At 43.7% G+C, this 19128-nt stretch overlaps 1 pseudogene; it reads left to right on the forward strand.

Annotated features, from left to right (window-relative positions):
- Positions 1-933: 933 nt before the first annotated feature.
- LOC125192787 (uncharacterized) lies at positions 934-3653 on the forward strand (annotated as a pseudogene).
- The last annotated feature ends 15475 nt before the right edge of the window (positions 3654-19128 follow it).

Raw genomic sequence — 19128 nt, forward strand, 5'->3', positions numbered from 1 at the left:
TTGAAGACACAGTTGAGCAACTCGAGCCACCTGTTTCTAAAACAAAGCATCATAATCATGAAATCAAATGCCAGAGACTTATCAGACAAACAAGTTATTTACCTTCTCAACTGCTTCGGGCAGGTAGTCTGCTTTTAATCTACCCATCACGATCTTTAGTACCTTGTGTGAATCGAGCTATGGTAATGCCTGGTGTATATTATATTATCGTCCAAAGATGGGAAACTTGTACAAGATCTCGAGCTGTATCTTTGCGAAAGCAAATCACAACACTCTTGGAGCTGAAATCAACTGAGATTGCATCTTATTCATGCTTATAGTTATTTCATTTCATTGGATTTTGTTTCCTTTCTTCTAATAGAATGACAATGTCACTCTAACTATAAAATTATTTTAGACGAAAATGTAACTCTTCTCATAGAATCTGTAATTCAGTTAGCCACAGAAAAATAAGTTACATTTAATTTTATAGTTTTGAGTCACATTGTCATTGTTATAAGAAGGAAAACCAAACCAATCAAATATAATAATCATGAAGTAATAAGATGCAATCTCAGTTAATTTCAACTCTGAGAGTGTTCTAATGTGGCTTCTCTGACTCTAAGGCACAACTCGAGATCGTGCACAACCGCACTCATCTTTGGATGAAAACGAGCTTCATCTTGAAGGCACAATTAAGCAATTCGAGCCATCCGTTTTTAATCATAATCATGAAATCAAGATGAACAAGTTATTTACCTTCTCAACTAAATAGGCCAGGTAGTCTTTGTGACAAAAAACGTTTCAACCGAGACAGAGGACATATATTACTACCAAAATGTGGGCAATAAAAGGTTTACAATTCAAAGTAGTGGAGAATGATCAGCAACAAAGCCAAACCCTTGGGGCCTACTTGCTATCAGTAAAACCGTCAAACAAACTTGAGCTGAAAACATGAATTCGTCAACGTCTGAGAATCTTTGCCCCCGATTTTCACTTGCTGAACTCAACTTAGTCACCGGAGATTTCAATGACGAGCATGTGATTGGAAAGGGTGGTTTTGGCAAAGTCTACAAAGGCTTCATTGATAATGACTCAATTGATGTGGCCATAAAGCGGCGGCTCGGATCCTAGCCAAGGCCAGACAGAGTTTGCTGCCATGATTGAAACACTAAGTAATTTCCGACATCGTAATCTAGTCTCTCTTATTGGGTACTACGATGAAGACGAAGATATTATTCTTGTTTATGACTACATGTCTAAGGGAACGCTGGCTGATAACTTACATAATCAGTCGACACTCACTTGGAAGGAATGACTTAAGATATGTATTGGAGCTGGCCGAGGTTTGGACTATCTTCACTCGGGTTGCTCCATCATACATCGTGATGTCAAGCCTACTAACATCCTTTTGGATGAAAATTTCACTGCTAAGGTTTCGGATTTTGGGTTGGCCAAACATTTAGGACATGATATCTTACAGACCCATGTCTTCACAAATGTTAAGGGTACATTTGGGTATTTTGATCCGAGTTATTTTAGCACCGGTGTACATACAAAGGGAAGTGTCACTTGAGCATTTGGGGTAATATTATTGGAGGTATTGAGTGGGAGACCCGCGGTTGAGAAAAAGCTTGCAGAGGATGAGTTGTGTATGGGCATGTGGGCTCAAGAAAATATTCGAAATGGAAAAGCAGACCAGATCGTGGCTTCAAATTTGAAGGGAGATATCTCGGAAGATTGCCTCAAGACATTTGTTGGGGTTGTTAAGAAATGTTTGCATCCTGATCCGAAGAAACGACTCACAATGACTCGAGTTTTGGCGCAGCTTGAGTTAGCCCTTGAACAGCAGGAGAGGAAAGGGACAGCAACACCAAAATTACAATTTTGGCCCTTTTGGAATAGAGTTATACCATCTGGTAAAAGTGAATTATTTCTATGTTATAGTACATAATTTACAAATATTGGGGGTGATTGAACTTGATATTCTTTGTGTTTGTTATATGGTGAAACAGGATCAACACTAAAGAATCAAAATGAGGTTGAAGTTGATAAGCTGTCAAAGGCCATCCATGCCACTACCATGAAAGAATCTATTTCACTAGCTGGTATTTATAAGTTCTTTCCACGTAGAGATAATTTACAAATATTGGATGTTCAAGTTGCGATGAATGATCTCGATATTCTTTGTGTATGTATGGTGACACAGGATCAACACCAAAGGATCAGAATAAGGTTGAAAATGATAAGATGTCAAAAGTCATCCATGCCACTGCCATGAAAGAAGATGATGTCCCTTTCATTCTATTTGGTGAAACAAAGGACAATATTTTTATTGGATTCACAGGATTACTGGAAAATGGATATACTGCAACAATTGAAAGGCTCCACTACATGCCTAAGCATGAATATGAATTTAGAGCAAAGGTTTGGAATAGCTAAATTATACTACTATACTATTTCCTTATCTGGATGAAAAAGTTTGGGAATGACTAATGTTGTTGTAACATGGTTTTGTAGGTTTCTAGACCATTATCTAAGCTTAAACATAAGAACGTGGTCGAACTTGTTGTTTATAATTTGGATGGCTGTCAGCAGGTCATGACATATGATTTTGCTTCACAAGGGTCCCTACACAACATTCTTCACAGCTCAATACTGTATCCGGCCCTATCATGGTCACAGAGATTCCAAATCGCTCTTGGGGTCGCTGAGGGATTATGCTACATTCATGACAATGCAATGAATATCATAACATCAGATCCAGGAATATTTTACTTTGTGATGATATAACTGCTAAGATTATTGATCCTAATCTATGGACTCAATGTGGTTTTACAAATATTTATTCTGCGGATATATGTCATCCTAGTCTATCGAATAGACACAGGCGAGACGATGTTTACAACTTTGGTGAGATCCTCCTTGAGCTCTTGACCGGTAGTGAAACAGTTGATGTCACACAATGGGTATGAAGCCATAAAGTTTTTCTCAATGTGTCTTTGTTTCGTGTATACTTTTACTATGTATGATAAGCTTTAAAATAATATGACACCAGGCGTTAAGAGCGCAGGGTCCAGACAAGGTACACATGATTTTGGATGCTAGATTAGAAGCAGACTACCCACTAGAGGAAGTTAACAAGGTAAATAATTTACTTATCTGATAAGTCTCTTGTATTTGGTTTCATGATTATGATGATTTGTTTGAAAAACAGATGGCTCAAGTTGCTCAATCATGCCTTCGAATTGAAAATGACATGAGTGAAGTTGTAAGAGATCTCAGAGCTGTGCCTTCCAGAAAACAAATCATAACTGATACGGCCCAAACAATACAAAGCCCAGTAGTTGATTACATATGATCAGCCATAAAGCCCACCAGCGTTGCAACAAAGATTACATTTGATGTGTAATTTAGAGCATAATATTTAGATAAGGGATGAACATAACAAACTTAATTATGAGTACCTAATTTTACTTCTACAATGTGAAAGTAGTACTGAGTCTGAGTGGGAGAAAAAGCTTGCAGAGGATGAGGTGTGTATGAGCATATGGGCTCAAGAAAAAACTGACCAGATTGTAGCTTCAAATTTGAAGGGCGATATCTCAAAAGATTGCCTCAAGACATTTGTTGGGGTTGTTAAAAGATGTTTGCATCCTGATCCGAAGAAATGACTCAAACAATGACTCGTGTTGTGGCGCAGCTTGAGTAAGCCCTTGAAAGGGACAGCAACACAAAGATTACAATTATGGTCGTTTTGGAATAGAGTTATACCATCTGGTAAAAGTGAATTCATTTTATGTATATATACTTTACAAATATTGGATGTTGAAGTTGTGATGGATGATCTTATACCATCAAAAGCAAATGATCGAAATGAAGTTGAAGTTGATAAGCTGTCAAAGGCCATCTCCACCACAGCCATGAAACAGGATAATGTCCCTTTCGTTCTATTCGGTGAAACAGCGGACATTATTGGATATGATGTTAGTCCCATGTGTACTAGATTCAAAGGTATCCTAAAAAGTGGAAAAAGTTAGTGGAACGTGGGTCATTTTTTTTTATAGACTAAAGGCCTTTTTGGTCCTTAGCATATGGAAATTTTATGATTTTGGTCCAAAGCATTATCTTTTGAATTATTCGGTCATTCACAAATAAAAACGGGTCACATTTAGTCCGAATTGGATGGAAATGGTTAAATTTAACGTTCAACGAATATTAATTGAATTTTGACCGGATTAAGTTAATAATTAAGTTAAGAATTAAGTTAATATTAAGTTAAAATTAACCTGCCCGGAGCTGGTCCCCTTTCCTCCGCCGCCGGAGACGGTCCCATCTCCTCCGCCGCCGCCATACGGTGTCAACCTCTAGCTCAATCTCCATCCTCTTCCAGCAAAATCAACACAGCAGCGAGCCCATTTCCTCTTCCTCTGCCTCTCCTCTTCCTCCTCCATATACATTGTGGTTCAGCAAGTCCACAGCTCAATCTCCCTCCTCTTCCCTTCCACCGCGAAGCACGTCCGCAGCGCGTCATAGATCGACACCGGCAAATGACTCATCCCTGCGCCGCCTCGATTTTCCTGAAAATGACCTCGGCCCTTCGGTTGGAGAGTGATACGATCATATCTCCTTATTATTTAGCACTCCCTCCGTCCCAGATAATTCGTCCCAATTTTCCATTTCGGTCCGTCCCACATAATTTGTCCCATTTCACTTTTACCATTTTTGGTAGTGGACCCCATATTCCACTAACTCATTCCTACTCACATTTTATTATAAAATTAATATATAAAGGTAGGACCCACATTCCACCAACTTTTTCAACCCACTTTTCATTACAATTCTTAAAATCCGTGCCCGGTCAAAGTGACCCGAATTGTCCGGGACGAAGGGAGTATCTTTTATTTCACCATATCTTTGTTTTCTTATTCAATAAGTTATGGTAGTATTCTAGTATTATAAATAGGAGAGCTTGTTATCATATTTAATCATCCAATTAATGAATATATTATTTTGGCCAAATGCCTTGCGAAATGCTTTGAATCCATAATTTCCTATGCTACCTACTACCCGACGGAAGGTCTCCGCACATAGTCGGAACGTATATCTGATCTGTAGCTGTTGCCCGACGGGTTGGAACCCGCACACAGCCGCCCAGATCCTTATCTCCGCCGACCCTCACGAGCGTCGAATTATCTTTATCTTGTTATTTTCCATTTTATCGGATCGTTAGGGATTTAGGTCCTTAACAACTGGTGTTTTCATCGGTTTACTCATGTCCCGTTTTCATAATAACGGGAATGGAAGTTGGGGGAGCCACCGCCAGGGCACTTTTCCGAACGGCTCCTCCCGCCGCAACAACGTCGGTGTCCGTCGTGACTACCTGGGACTTCAGCGACCACCCTTGGATGAGGAGCCGTCTACTCGGCCTCTGGATGACAGCAACAACAACGACTCCATTAGCGGCAAACTGGATCAATTGTTGGATAGACTAGATAAATTTGATTCTTGGAGGGATGCAACGGACGACGACGACGACGATTCTAATGGTGATGGGGCACGCGAAGACGTAATTGGGAGAGGTGGTCTTGCCCCAAAAACCCTAGCTATGGACCGCGCGATCGTCGCGTTGATGATCGGGATCGCATAGAGAACAGGGGCAGGCCGACGACGAGCTGGGACTCACCGGCGCGACAGCAGGACCGCAACTACCCGACCTTTGACCGGCCCCGGCACTCGGAGACGTGTTGGGACCTACCTCATCCTCAGGAGGAGGTGAGAGCGATGTGAGTCCAGGCCGCATCCCACCTGCCCCGCTACTCCGCCGAACAGCCACCGCCGGACCTGTACAATCAGCTCGCGCGTGTGACCAGTCAAACTCCGGACCAGCCTCCGCGCTCGTCTACCTATTGGGACTCTCGGAAAGTGCGACCGATCGTTGTGTCACCGCACATAGACCTGCCCAAGGTTTACCGAACCGGCTGTTAAAACCGAAACTGTAACCGCCGGTTATGGTTCCGAACCAAAACCGTGAGAATTTACCCGAACCGAACCCGTCGATTTTTGAACCGTGGTTCGGTTCAGGTTCAAACATTTTTGAACCGAAACCGTGTCACAACCGCTGGTTCCGGGCGGTTCCAAACTGGAACCGCAAAAAATCGTCGAAAAATCGTGAAATCAAGCCAGAACTGCAAAAAAAACCGACGGTTCGGAACCGTGAAAATCCGTAAAAAACCGCCGGTTCGGAACTGAAACCGAAACCGGCGGTTTTGGAACCGGAATCATGAAACACCCTCGCGGCACGAAATACCCTCGCGGTTCGGTTCTGGTTTCGGTTCAACAATTCTAAAACTGGAACCGGCGGTTCCGAACCGTAACTTCCGGTTCCTGAACCGTGGGCACCTCTAACCGCACAGCGTCGTTGCCTGTTGTTGCTCCCAGTCTCAAGGTCCGTTCGCCTTGCCCGGCCCAACTAGCTGCCGTGAATGATTACAACGAGAAATTGCGTGTTTATAGATTGGAGCAAGCTGCCCTCCTCGCCCGGTTGAAGTGCGAATTTGAGGAGAATATTGTTGACGAAAATCTAGTTGAGGATGTTCCCAACAATGCCGCTCACAATGGGGGTGCTAATCTTGTTGTACCAAATGACGAGTCCCTCGAAGAGATCGTCAAGACCGACAATACGCCGCGGCAAGTGCTCGTACGGGCATATGATGAGAAGATTGATGATCTTAGTGTTCCAACACATAAGGATTTGGAGATGAGAGAAGATACAGAGACTTTGCTGGAGAAAGAATATAAAGTCGAATCCCTTCGATCTAGTTTAGAGCCGAAAGGGAAAGATTTTAGTGTGTTGACGGAGAAGCCGAGCTAGGGTGTTAATGACATCCAGGCTGGATTTGATATGAAAAAACAGGACAATCAAGAGGAAATGGAAGAGAAGTGAAGGTTGTTTAGGGATGTGCTTAAATTAAAAGTGGAAGAGTTGGGTAAGAAAGGGGATGTTCACACCGGTTCGCATGCACTTGCTTGTGTGTAACAGCCCGCCTTCCTAGGGTACAATAAATGCGGCGGCTGCTACCAAAACCGACTCTAACGAATTCAACATAAGCTAGGGTTTCATTAAAAGAGTGTTGGCCAAAATATTAAAGGAATCATCAGAGCATTTAAAACAACTACTTAACCTAGAAGTTTAAAAGAAAGAAGAAAGGTATCATAAATGACGATCAACCATCTTAAGAGTACGACATAATATCCAAGACAAAATCACAAGAAAAAGGCTAAGGCCTCAAACCGAAGGCAAGATGCAAATATCCCAAAACAAATTCTAAAGTGTATCAAGATTCAGCAGAAGGCGACCAAGAGAAAGAATAGCTATGTATGAAGACACAACTACGCTTGAAGTTCAACATATCCATATTAATTAGTTATCATGCTCAACACCCGCCACCGCTCGTCATCGTTCAACCTGCATATAAGGAAAACACATGCAGGGCTGAGTATTTTGAAATACTCAGTGAGCTCATTGCCAAAACATTTTATAAGTTATGCCACCCTTACCAAGTGAACTCGAGTTTTAAGCAGTTACAAGAGAAATATCACGAGTATCACAAAATATATATTTTCATAGACTGGCCAGTCAAAATAAGTCCCCATTTTCCTCAACAAAATCAATAATCACAATCATTCCATGGTGCGACGAAAGTGTGGCCACACTTTACGCCCACGAGACCGGCCGACTAGCAAGGACGGCTCCCGATCCCATCGTGTACACAGCCTGGTAGGGCTTGCGGCCCATACTCAGACCCGAATTCGTATAAACATATCCATAGCCCTAGCCCAATGGAGCGAACTCACAAACTAGGCATCGGACGCACAATATCACAATAAAACAGACATAGGCATGGCATAACAGTTAAACCACCCTTATAACACCAAACAATATTTTGATAAAATAAAAGAGAGTTTTTAGAGTAAAGCCCACCTCGACTGCTTAGTTTTCAAGTAGTTTCGCTTTTCCGTTATCTGGCTTCGCAACCAAAGTTTCACCTTTTAATCACATAAGCACATATCACAAATTAGGTTCAATACTACTCTTACTCATGCATGTCTCAATACCTTTTTCCTTTTCCCATCTATTTATCTTATCATTACTAATTAATCAAGATCATGTTTATCACACAAGAATATTTAGCCATCAAACACACACTACACAAAACAACAACACACACATACACGACACACACACACACACGCCACACACACACACACATGAACATATTCCCAAATCCCTTTTATCCCACTTTCACTCAACCAAGATGCATGAGGGTTCAAGAAGACCGATTAATCGGTTAGAAGAAGAAAAAGAAGAAGAAGAATAAGAACTCATAAACAAAATACCTTTTAAGAAAACGATCGGTAGAAACAAAGTAGAGACTTGGTTCTTCAAGAATCTTGGCGTTCAAACTCTAATTCTTCTCAAAGGATGAAAAAATATTGGAGTGTGGAAGAAGAAAAATTTGAGAGAGTGGGGGGAGGGGGTTTCGAAATTATGGGGGCTAGGGTTAGGGGTTTTGGTTCTTATTTATAGAGTCCAATGAGATCTTTAGAATATTTGGTAAGATGTTATTCTCCACAATTAAATAATCAATATTATAGAGTAGGGAAGAAGAAATACCAAAAATATGCCCTAAGGCACAATCATGAAGGTTTCGAAAATTAGGCTATTTATTTAGCCAAGATTTTGTTTTGGTATATTTTACGGAGTAGAATAAAATATCACGGAGCAAAATAAAAATAAGAATTCTCCCAATTTGGAGTAGAAAGTGGCGTCTCATATGTCCTTTAAATAAGGCATGGATTTTTAATATTGCCTAGAATAAGGTAAGGCAAGATCTCTTGAAGTATGGAAAGATTTGGTAAAATTTTTAAATTCTAGGTATGGAAAGAAATCAATTAAAGGATCAAATAAAATAATTCTTCCCTTCCCAACTATAGTGATTTTCGAAAATCACTTAATAAAATAAGGGGGGGTTTTTGATTTTCTCCTAGAGATAAGGAATAATTGGGTCTTGGATTTAATTTGGATAAATATCCCAATAAATAAATTAAATCGGAAAAATAGAATTTCTTCTTCAAAAATTCAAGGGGGTCGAAAATCTCAAGAATTGGGTGGCAAGTATTTATGGAAATTTTCTCTAATATTCTCATTCACCCTTAAACAATTAATTTACCACATAATCTCATAATTCAATAAATCACATGCCACATCACATAGTCAACAAATTTGACTTTTCAAACTTCCCGGCCAAGGAAACTCATGCAATAAATTCACTCATCAAAATAATTCGTATCTTCCACGTCATCAATAATTAATTCTAGGGCTCTAACATTAGGGTTCGGAAATTCAGGATGTTACATCCTACCATACTTAAATGAAATTTCGTCCCGAAATTTGGTTCCTTTATGGAAAAAGTTTCGGGTATAGTTCCATCATCTTATCCTCGAGCTCCCACGTGGCTTCCTCGGACCCGTGGTTTTTCCATTGAATTTTCACGAAGGCAGTGGTTTTATTTCTCAAGGTTTGGACCTTTCGATCTAAGATTATCTGGGGTTGCTCTTCGTAGCTCAGATCCGGGCTTACCGCAATATCCTCGTAACGAATCACATGCTTCAGATCGAACACGTATTTTCGCAACTGCGAGACATGAAAAACGTTGTGCACATTCCCAAGGCTGGGCGGCAGCGCTAAACGATAAGATGCGGGTCCTACTCCTTCTAGAATTTTGTACGGCCCGATAAAACGCGGTTTCAGTTTGCCTTTGACTCCAAAACGCGTTATCCCTTTCGACGGGGATAATTTGAGGAAAACTTTATCACCAGCGTGGAACTGTAAGTCCGTCCGTCGAACGTCGGCGTACGACTTCTGTCCGAAAGACCCTTTAACTATATAAGGGTTAATAGAACGAATCGCACTTTTACCACTAAACTATACCCGCTACAATATGATTATTGTATACAAATGGACCTTTTGTCGAGCAAGCTAATTGAACATAATCAAGATAGGATTATCAAAGAATCATCAAAAGGACCGTGCTTAACTTTACTTTTTCACAAGTAGATCAAAATTTAATGAGATTCGGAAAAGAGGCTCCAAAAAAGAATTTAATTGAAATTATTAAATAACTAAAGTTGTCACTGAAGAAGTTAGATATGGATCAAAAAAAACATTAAAATCATAACACAAAAAATGTATTGTAGAATAATCGATAGTTTTTTTTTTAGTTCGGGTAAAATATAACAAGAAAATAATTTAAATAGTATTTTTTCTTTTTGTCGTTGCTTGAATATTTTATATTCAATTGAATATAATTATAATAATAAAAGTATTTTTTTGTTTTCAAAAAAGAGAAATCATTATTTCTCTATAATTTTTTGGAACAAAAAAAAGAGCCCGGCTAGGTACTGACCATGCCGGGTCGTGAGAATAAGAAGGACCTTTCGAACAAAATCAACACAAAGAGGTCTTGCTTCTTTTTTTTTTTTTTGTTCGAGTGTTGGCGCGGTCGAGTCCATCTTTTCGATCCTGGGCTTCCTTCATTCGCGCGCGGATTTGTTGAACGATTTCGACCAACTCTTCGACTGCATCGAGTCCAAGCGCTCTTCGTTCGCCAACTTCATCCCAGTAGAGCGGAGATCTACACTTTCTCCCATAAAGTGCTTCATATGGCGCCATCCCGATCGTTGCTTGAAAGCTGTTGTTGTAGGCGAACTCGATCAAAGGGAGTGCGGTCTCCCAACTTCCGCCTCGGTCGAGAGTTTGTTGAAAGCTGTTGTTGAAAGCTCTTAGCATATCCTCGAGAGTTTGTATCGTTCTTTCGGATTGTCCATCGGACTGTGGGTGGAAAGCGGTGCTAAAGTTTAAGCGTGTTCCAAGCTCGCGCTGTAAACTAATCCAAAATTTCGAGGTAAACTTCGGGTCACGATCAGACGTAATCGTCACTGGGACTCCATGTAATCGCACGATCTCTTGAATGTAGATCCGAGCTAGCCTATCCGATCCATGGGTTACGGGAATTGGTATGAAGTGTGCACTCTTGGTAAGTCGATCTATGATCACCCAGATCGCGGTGTTCCCTTTGAGGGTCTTTGGTAATGCTGTCACGAAGTCCATAGCGATGTGCTCCCATTTCCACTCGGGTATCTCAAGCGATTGTAGCTTCCCGTACGGTCGTTGGTGTAAGGCTTTCACCTGTTGGTTGGCAGGCTAAGCAGCGCTTCACAAAAGCTGCGACATCTCTCTTCATGCCGTTCCACCAAAAGGACTTCTTCAGATCCTGGTACATCTTTGTGCTCCCGGGGTGAGCAGTGTATGGGGTTTCGTGGGCTTCGCTCGTGATCTCATTCCTAAGTCCCTCGTCGTCCGGCACGCACAGTCTCCCTTCAAAGGTGAGAGCGTTATCGGAAGCCTCGCTAAAATTTCTGGATTCACCGGTTCTCACTTCGACTCGAATCTCCTCCAATCTCACATCTAGCCGTTGTGCTGCAACGATCCTTGTCCTTAGATCAGGTTCTACTACTAACGCGGCGATTCGACCCTTCACGGTTTCGGGTGTCCTAACTACTTCTATTCGCAACTTACTCAACTCTCGTACTAGGCTTTCCTCTTATGTCAGAAAAACAGCGAGTTGCGAATGGTCTCTACGGCTTAAAGCATCTGCTACTACGTTTTCCTTGCCAGGGTGGTAGTTGATGCCACAATCGTAATCCTTCACTAGCTCGAGCCATCTCCGTTGTCGCATGTTCAGATCCTTCTGCTTGAAAAAGTACTTCAAACTCTTATGGTCCTTAAAGATTTCACACCTAACTCCGTAGAGATGGTGCCTCCAAATCTTTAGGGCATGCACTACTGCGGCTAACTCTAAATCGTGGGTGGGGTAGTTCAACTCGTGTGGTTTCAACTGTCGCGACGCGTAAGCGATCACCTTGTTGTTCTGCATCAACACGCATCCTAATCCGACCTTCGAAGCGTCGGTGTAAACTACGTAGTTCACTCCAAGCTCTGGCACAGCTAACACTGGTGCGGTGGTCAATTTCTCCTTCAAGAGTTGGAAACTCGCTTCGCATTCCAGCGTCCAGTTCACCTTGATTCCTTTCTTGAGCTGCTGGGTCATCGGTCTCGCTATCTTAGAGAACCCTTCTATGAACCTTCGGTAGTATCCTGCCAAGCCCAGGAAACTCCGAATCTCGTTCGGTGTCGATGGCGACTTCCACTGTTGCACCGCCTCAACCTTGGCGGGGTCCACTCGGATTCCTTCTGCTGACACGATGTGTCCTAAAAAGTTGACTTCCTTCAGCCAGAATTCACACTTGCCGAATTTGGCGTACAACTTTTCCGTCCTTAACGTCTCCAGCGCAATTCGTAGGTGCTCCGCGTGTTCCTTTTCGTCCTTCGAGTAGACTAAGATATCATCTATGAATACTAAGACGAACGTATCTAGGTACGGGTGGAAAACTCGGTTCATCAAGTCCATAAACACGGCTGGGGCGTTCCTCAGACCGAACGGCATCACGACGAACTCATAGTGACCATATCTGGTACGGAATGCGGTCTTAGGTATATCCTCCTTTCGCACTTTCAGCTGGTGGTATCCGGACTTCAGATCCATCTTATAGAACACTCCGGCTCCTCGGAGTTGATCGAACAGGTCGTCTATCCTCGGCAAAGGGTACTTGTTCTTGAGGGTCAACTTGTTCAACTCTCTATAGTCGATACACATTCTCATTGACCCGTCTTTCTTCATAACGAAGAGCACCGGTGCGCCCCATGGCGAAACACTGGGCCTCACGAAACCTGAATCCATGAGCTCTTGCAGCTGTATCTTCAGTTCCTCTAACTCCTTAGGCGCCATGCGGTACAATGCCTTCGATACGGGTGTGGCTCCAGGTTCAAGATCGATCGTAAACTCTAACTGCCTATCTGGCGGCGGTCCAGGTAACTCCTCGGAAAAATGTCGGGAAAATCTCGTACGACAGCAACGTCTTCAAGCCTCGCTTCCTCCTTCTCTTCTCCGTAGAGATAGACAAGGTAGGTCGGGCGTCCTTTCTTCAACATGGCGGTGGCTTGTAACGCGGAGACTATAGCGATTCGTCGGTTCATCGAGATTCTGTGGTACACGGCGGGTTCCGTACCCGGAGCTTGTAGGGTTATTAGCCTCTCCTTACAGAGAATCGTCGCAAAGTTCGCGGTTAACCAATCCATTCCTAGGATTACGTCGACATCTCTCATCGCCATAACTCGCAGGTCGTGAGCAACTAACTTAAGTTCTCCTAGTATGATTTCTACGTTCAAGCAAAATCGAGAGATCTCTACCATTCCTCCTACTGGTGAGGACACCATCATCCTATGTTCAGACTTCCTAGTAGGCAAGCTTAGGGTATGCACACACAACTCAGAGATGAACGAAAGAGATGCGCCCGTGTCAAACAAAACAACAATAGGGGTATCGAGGATTTCGCCTATACCTGCTAAATTTCCACTCTCAGGCTTCCCTTGCTCGATCTTGGGCTGCTTCTGACTTATAGCGTACGCTCTAGCCGGGGCGGGAAGTCTTGGGCGAACAGGCTGCTGCAGCCGCAGTGGCTGATCCCGGTTTGCTCCCGAGCCCGTAGGTGGCGCCCTCGGCTGCTGACGAAAACCCTGATGGTTCTGCCTCGACCCGTTTCCCATATTCTTGCTCGGACACTCCCTCGAGAAATGACCGTTCCCTCCACAGTTGAAACACCTATTCGGGTTCGGTCCTCTACACTCCCCGAAATGGTACTTGGCGCAAACGTTACACTGGGGTGGCCTGGCACGGTGGTCGCTCCTCGGATTGAACGAAGGTTGTCCTCCTCCGTACGGCGGCCTATTCTGAGTGGGGCGGTATCGTTTGTTGTCATAGTGAATCCTACTCTCCTCCCATCTCCTCTTATCATGGTTAGGACGTGGCGGGGGTAATGTCATTGTGGCGTTCCCCGCACTCCTCTCCTTTGGCATTGCTGCCTCTACATCCAGTGCGAGGGCTAGCGCCTCGGTGTACGTAAGGGTTCCATGGACTGCCAATGTCATCCTAATCTCGTGCCTAAGGCCCTCTCGAAACTTATCGGCCAGCTTCTCGTCGGTATCGGTCTGCTCAGGCGCATAACGGGTCATGTCACAAAGTGCGCGGTCATACTCAGTCACGGACAGACGTCCTTGGGAGAGGTTGTGAAACTCGGCTTCTTTCGCCTTGCGGTAGCTCTTGGGTACGTATTTGTCGTAAACCTCAGTCTTGAATTCCTCCCAAGTCATTTCGTCTATGCGATCCTGGGGCATGGTCTTTAACTTAGTGTCCCACCAAAAATCGGCGGACCCGGTCAGCTGATGCGTCATACAGATCATCTTCTCCGCATCGTTGCACACCAATGTCTTGAAGATGCGCTCTAAGGCACGTATCCCGATTTCAGCTTTTGCAGGTTCGCCCATCCCGTCGAAGGTAGGAGGTTTTTGGTCAAGGAGCAGCTTCACGACTTCCCTATCTACTCGTGGAGGTGGTGGTGGTGGTGACGGCGGCCTTGGTTGCGTCACACTTTCTTCCACCGAAGCCTGGGAGGTAGGTTCCTCGTTCCTTGCGTTGCGTCTAGGCGGCATTCTGATTCATCACACTCGAGTTGTTAGCCCACTTATTTAAAACTCAAGGTAGCGATAGGGTACTTTGAAAGAAAAGAAAAAGAAATTTTTAACTCATTCACAAGCAGGGTCTAAAGAAAGACCACACAATAGCAGTTGTAAGGAAAAACAGTCGTGCAAGAGAGAACATAGTAAGGTTGCACCATAAGGTGGAAAACACTTGGAAGATAATAGAACGAGCAAGTATATTCACGCCATATAGATAGAACAGAGTGAAGACGGCTCTTTGCCAGATAATAGAATGAAAGGTACGAATTCCCCATTAAATTTCAAAAAGTGATCCCAAAAGGTCTTGGTACAATGAATGAAAAAGGAGCGGTACAATCGCGGAAGAAAATAATAACGTAAATAGAAGTTCTAGAATTCAAAAACATGGGGAAAGGAAAAACAAAATCACTATCCGAGCACTAGACATCTCCGCCCTCGTCCTCTTCGGGTTCTTCCGACTCTCCAACACTCTCCGCGTTCGAACTCTCTCCCTTCTCGAACGGTCCCATCTCTTCGTCTTTCTTCTCGTCGCTTAGGGGCGAAGGAATCGAGGTAAGCATCTCTTCGGCCTCTCTTATGATCCTTCGAGGGGCCGAAACGCGCATCCTAAGGGTCCTTTTACGGAGAACGCGAGCAACGTGCGGTTCCTCATCATCGCGATACTTCATCTGCCGTGCTGCTCCTGGCGAGTACCTCTGCGTTGGCGGATGGAGTGGAGGTCCGTCAACGGCGGCAGACATGGCCGGAAGTAAGAATCCTATTAGGCCAACGAAGTCTCCTCGAGGCGTGTATTTGGGCAGGCTAAACCAAGTTTAGGATACTGAGGCTTGAGCGGTCCACTCGCTCCAAGGGGAAGGCAGTATGTGGATAAGTCGCATGATTCCCTCGTAATGGGTAGTCCCGTACGCGTAAGCGTCCAACCAATGACCATAGAAATCGGTGACGAAGTTCAAGAAGAAAAATTTGAGAGAGTGAGGGGAGGGGGTTTCGAAATTATGGGGGCTAGGGTTAGGGGTTTTGGTTCTTATTTATAGAGTCCAATGAGATCTTTAGAATATTTGGTAAGATGTTATTCTCCACAATTAAATAATCAATATTATAGAGTAGGGAAGAAGAAATACCAAAAATATGCCCTAAGGCACAATCATGAAGGTTTCGAAAATTAGGCTATTTATTTAGCCAAGATTTTGTTTTGGTATATTTTACGGAGTAGAATAAAATATCACGGAGCAAAATAAAAATAAGAATTCTCCCAATTTGGAGTAGAAAGTGGCGTCTCCTATGTCCTTTAAATAAGGCATGGATTTTTAATATTGCCTAGAATAAGGTAAGGCAAGATCTCTTGAAGTATGGAAAGATTTGGTAAAATTTTTAAATTCTAGGTATGGAAAGAAATCAATTAAGGGATCAAATAAAATAATTCTTCCCTTCCCAACTATAGTGATTTTCGAAAATCACTTAATAAAATAAGGGGGGGGAGGGGGTTTCGATTTTCTCCTAGAGAAAAGGAATAATTGGGTCTTGGATTTAATTTGGATAAATATCCCAAGAATTAAATTAAATCGGAAAAATAGAATTTCTTCTTCAAAAATTCAAGGGGGTCGAAAATCTCAAGAATTGGGTGGCAAGTATTTATGGAAATTTTCTCTAATATTCTCATTCACCCTTAAACAATTAATTTACCACATAATCTCATAATTCAATAAATCACATGCCACATCACATAGTCAACAAATTTGACTTTTCAAACTTCCCGGTCAAGGAAACTCGTGCAATAAATTCACTCATCAAAATACTCCCTCCATCCAGCAATAGAAGTCCCGTTTTTCCGTTTTGGGACGTCCGGGAATAGGAGTCCCGGTTCTACTTACCATATTTGGACAATTTAATTACCCTCCCCATTCTCACTAATTTACAGAATTGCCATAAAAAACACCCCCCACCCAACTTTAATTTCACTCTCTCACCCTCATTCTCTCCCTCATTCTCTCTCACTCTCATCTCACTATCCCAATCGCCGCCCTCCTCCTCCTCCTCCCAATCGCCGCCGCCTCCTCCTCCTCCCAATCGCCACCGTCGCCGCCGCCTCCTCCTCCTCCTCCTCCTCTTCCCAATCGTCGCCGCCGCCTACTCCTCCTCCTCCCAATCGCCACCGTCGCCGCCGCCTCCTCCTCCTCTTCCCAATCGTCATCGCCGCCGCCGCCTCCTCCTCCTCCTCCCAACCGCCACCGCCACCTACTCCTCCTCCTCCTCCCAAACGCCGCCTCCTCCTCTTCCCCAGTACACTCTGAAACCCTAACCCCCTTCTATGGGTTAAGATTCGGATTTCGGATGGAAAATTCCAGATCTGAAAGCTATGCCATGGATGGTGGTTGATTTGAAATTTTGGTTCAGATTTGGAGCAGATTTCCACTCATTTTGCTAGTAATGGAAGACATTTTGTTTAAGTTGAGGGTTTTTTTAAATTCAGTTTTTAATTTATGTACATGAATATATTGGCAGCTTGAAATAAATTTCATTATGTGTTGGATTCATTGAAATGGTATGCAATGCAGGAAAAAAAAAATTTGGCAGCTTCTTTTTCAATCTTGAATGCAAGATGAAGCAAAAATGTTTAACACAATTGAGTTGGGTCCCAAATTCCACTATCACACACCATTTATTACACATTCCAAAACTTTCTTAAAACCCGTGCCTTGGAGAAATGGGACTACTATTGCTGGACGGAGGGAGTAATTCGTATCTTCCACGTCATCAATAATTAATTCTAGGGCTCTAAGATTAGGGTTCGGAAATTCGGGATGTTACATTTATGGCTTTTTATTTGTCAACGAAAGACGTCGTTTGTGCATCTGTAAATTTGTTCGCCTTTGTTTCTTTTATCGAGAGAAGAATATTACATTTTGGGTCTATATCTATTATTCTTTTTCCGCACCAATTTATTTATTTGTCCAAGCCCAATTTTCCTTAATGAAATTTTATTTCGAAGCCCAATATTTGAGAAGACTGAGTTAGCTTTTATTTCTTCAAGTTAGAGCTCTTCGCCACTTCCTTTTCGGTTACCACAATTGATGCTAACGCTAAGAGCAAATCCCTGCTAAATCTCAACAGAAGACTTGACGTTCAGTTTATACATACCACTATCCACGTTCACTCTGGAGTCTTGTATTTTTTCGCGATCATATTAACTGAAAGTAGAGAGAGATAAGAGAATGAAGGCGTCGGTTCTTGCTGAAATTGAAAGCAAATTGAGAGAAAGCAGTGGAATCCATATCCTACAGTTAAAATGGAATCAAATAGGAGACGGGAGAGGAGAGAAATCGGAGGCGCAGCTGCAGGCTGTCCCGGCGGAGCAACAACGTTGGCGATCTCAGCGGCTGTAGCGGGGCGGCAGCGGCAGCAGCGAACTTGCTTACGAACAGCAGCGGCGATCGGTTGCGACGGAGAGGCGATGGCTTTCAGTTCCCGATCGGGGAATGACGTAAAGAGAGGAGAGACTGGCTGACGGAGGGAGCAAAGCAGCAGTACCGGCGTTGGGTGATGACAGCAGCGCTGCATTCTGACCGGGGAAGTGCAGCCTTACCTTCGACCGAGAGAGGAAAAGAGAGAGGGTGCGAGGCGGTGGAAATGCAGCGGCGGATGTGCTGCGAGGGCGGCGACGGACAGCAGCTGTGATGACAGTGAATCACACCGAGGCAGCGACAGCAATCAGAGGGCGCGATAGCAACTGATCCTTGGCCGTGACGACAACGCCGAATTAGCAGTGGTGGCGCAAGGCGACGATAGATCTGTTTCCTGTACACACAGCGACGGTCTTGATCTCGCAACGGTGCAGTTCGGCAGCGATGGCAGGGAGCAGAGTGGAATGAGATGGATTCAATGACTCTTAGACTCCGGCAGATGTTGAGGCGGGAGGCTTCAACTCCACCGTGACAGCAACGACGTTGCGTTCTGACCGGCAGAGAGGCTGCGAGCATGAGGAAGGGAGATGGCGATGTATGACGGTAGAAAGAGAGAAAGAGGAGACGAATAAAGGACAGCAGCGACGCTCTCCGTGAACAGCCGAGGCTGGATAAACCGGGCAGGCAGCTCAGGGCATGACAGCAGCAGCGAATGGCGGACAGCGGCTGCTCGGCTGAACGGCGATGACGAAAGCCGAGCTGGAGCGACGGAGATGGATGAGAGACCGAGAGGTCGAGGGAATCATCAGCTTTGGTAGAGCTGAGCGACGGAGACGGCGGGAGAGAATGCAGATGGAATTGGATGACATAAGAAGGAACTGGACATTTTTTTCAAATGCCATTTTTGGAATTTGCGTAATGAGAAAGAGAGAGATAAGTATGGCCACTTTTACTATTTAACATATTTGGCCATAAGATATGATTTCAAACATTATTGATAAATAGTAGGACGGAATGGGGTTATATTTACAGATGTCGGCTAATGAGTTA

Source organism: Salvia hispanica, chromosome 2 (assembly GCF_029641045.1).
Source record: "Salvia hispanica isolate PSC_SH4W2 chromosome 2, Shi_PSC_v1, whole genome shotgun sequence".
NCBI classification, from domain to species: Eukaryota; Viridiplantae; Streptophyta; class Magnoliopsida; order Lamiales; family Lamiaceae; genus Salvia; species Salvia hispanica.